This window comes from Lepus europaeus, chromosome 20 (assembly GCF_033115175.1).
Source record: "Lepus europaeus isolate LE1 chromosome 20, mLepTim1.pri, whole genome shotgun sequence".
Classification (NCBI taxonomy): domain Eukaryota; kingdom Metazoa; phylum Chordata; class Mammalia; order Lagomorpha; family Leporidae; genus Lepus; species Lepus europaeus.
The window spans coordinates 845,063-848,161 of NC_084846.1; positions in this window are offsets into that span (position 1 = coordinate 845,063).

Here is a 3,099-nt window from a genome sequence, read left to right on the forward strand (position 1 = left end):
TTGACCCCGGTCCTTGCTACAATTTCCTAATACAATATTTCACTCTGTTCAAGTCAGCTTTAACTTTTTGTTTTCTTTAAAACATAAGAATTTCACTCATAAACTATGTGGATAATTGGAGATGTTCATTTAGTTTTCATTTTTCTCTGTATTGAATTATCATTTCATATTTTATATTTGCATGTTCTCTCCATTTTTCTATGTATCTTAAGTGAAAATTTGATTTCTTAGAATTTAAGAAGAGCTTTCCTGTTTTATGTACCTAAAAGGGTATATGTTCTATTATCTCACTATGCATTCCTTTGGAATTCTGGATTTTTCTAATTTATTACATTTCTTCCATAATTTGAATGCTAAGAAAATTCCTTTCTGGTAATAAGTTACATGGGACTCAATATATTTATCCAGTCATTCCTTTAGTTCTTTGCACTTGGATATGTTTCTACTTGGGCCTTAACTAATAATTTGTCCTTTTCCTCAATATCACAATATATATTCACACAGTTTGTAATTGGCAGTGCTTTACTTATAGTTGAAAGGTATTTCTCTATTGTGTCACACAGTGTTGTACATGTTGTTCTTATATGTGGAGTTTGAAATTTAATTGTGTCTTCTAGGTAAAAACCACCCTTCTATACACATTTAATCCAAAGAGGTTTTCATATCATATAGAGGACTAACTTGTTAACAATGAAGTTGACCTGGCAAATAAATTGTGTTACTGGCATGTGTCCATGGCTTAGCTCTATTTATCTGAATGATAAATTAAAACCATTGAATAAACTCTTTTCTTTTAAACATTTGGCCTTCGTAGTATAATGTTTCATTGTGAAGGGCATACTGCATTCACCCTGGGTTATTTATAGCACTTACTATCAGTTGAAAGTTGACTAGCTTAATTCCTTTTTTGTGAAGGCAAAGTTGTCAGTTGTTAAGTACAGGACCTGGTATGGGGAGTTATTATTTTGAGTTAACAGGAGTGTCTGACACCAAGGCAGACTTAGATATTAAGATATTTTGAGAAAAGCATACTAAATGTTGCTGCAAGCCACAGCATGGATAAAACAGGAAAACATGGTGCACTGCAAGATGTCATCACAAAAGACCACAAAGGATATGAATCAATTCACATGAAGTGACCATAACAGCCTGATCCTTACAGACACAAGACAAATGAGTGGTATGCAGAGAAGGAATGAAGGATGTGCAGACAGTGAAAAGGAGTGTGGGCATTTGTGAGCGGGTGATGAACATCTATAGTTTTATCAGCAATGATTTGGTAACTATTTTTAAAATCTTGATAAAAGACTTTATCTCATTATTCAATGATATATCCCCATCATCTCAGAGAAATGTACAGTTTACTAAATAAAAATTATCATTAGAGTATAACAGTCACACAATATGTATGCCAAGTCAAAGGCCAAATACTAGGTAAACAAGTGTGGGATCTGCACATAAAATTCCTGTTAGGCAAATAACAACACATCTTCCATCAGCTGTAGGGAAATTCACTCGATGTATTGAAGCTGGAGCTTGAAGTCAAACTCCAAAAAGAATCCATTATCTGAGCCCATCAAAGAGATTGAAGCAAATGCAATTTTAGACTATGGCAAGCACAAGAGGGCTGGCAGGTCTGCACAAAAAAGGGTGGCCAGACACTTTTCTACCTGGGGAAGAGAAGGCAGAGACAAAGCCTGGCCTCCTCTTCATGGCATGATCTAAAGCCTTTCACCCTAAGATCACGAACAAAGCAGGTCCTCCCTATCTCCCACACAGCGTCCCTGAGATGAGAGATTAACTCACCTTCAGATAATCACATCCTATCTCCAGAAATCTGACAGAGTACAAACAATCAGTAGCTGCCACATAACCAGAAGATTCACATACTTAAAATGTTTACCATAAATGTCCCATTGGGCATCCTGGCTAATAATATACAAATTAAAAACAGACAAATTCAATGAAACATTGAGAACGGACAGAACACTGTGAAAACACAGACTAGGAGAGATCATACGGTAACACTCTGCCTCAAAGGTCACCAGCCCCATTATCAGTTGTCCCCAGTGCATGACAACCTGCTGAGTTGATAAGCATTAAATTCCAAAAGGCACTGACAAGCACCAACACACACCATTTAAACCAACATCTCTCTGCCTCACCCTCTTCTGAACACATGAGCATGTGGTTCTCTGCAGTGAGTCAGAAGCACACTACACAGTCACCACCAACAAGGGTGCAGAGACAGGATGTCTTGTTTCTAATCCTCCTCAGGAATCCATGTTAAAAGTTACTAAAACACGGCCGGCGCCGCAGCTCACTAGGCCAATCCTCCGCCTTGCGGCGCCGGCACACCGGGTTCTAGTCCTGGTCGGGGCACCGTATTCTGTCCCGGTTGCCCCTCTTCCAGGCCAGCTCTCTGCTGTGACCAGGGAGTGCAGTGGAGGATGGCCCAAGTGCTTGGGCCATGCACCCCATGGGAGACCAGGAGAAGCACCTGGCTCCTGCCATCAGATCAGCGCGGTGCGCCGGCCGCAGCACGCCAGCCATGGAGGCCATTGGAGGGTGAACCAACGGCAAAGGAAGACCTTTCTCTCTGTCTCTCTCTCTCACTATCCACTCTGCCTGTCAAAAAGATTAAAAAAAGAAAGTTACTAAAACACATGCTGCTCAGGTGCATCAAGCCCAGAATTAATGCAGTTTCTGTGTGGTTCCTGGAGAAGAACCTTCAGGATCCAAGCAAAAGAATTGGACAAGATAAACCCCTTTCTCCTTATGACTTTCAGGGACTTAATGCCTGCAGTCTGTTGGGGCTCAGTTATTGACATGCGGTAAGACACTGTCTGCTATGGTGGCACATCTCAGACACACATGGACTCACTATTGGGCGCATTCCGACAATGCTCTTGTCAGCACTGACACCCAGAGTGACCCCTTAGTCCTAACACTGACCCCAGACCAGGGTCTCAGTGTCTCAGGACACCTGTGCTCACTCCATGCAAGCGGGTAGGATGGGATCTGGAGTCCCCACATTATGACTCATTCCAAGATGCCCAGGGCTGCATCTGAGAGATCTAAGACAATGGAGTGGGCACA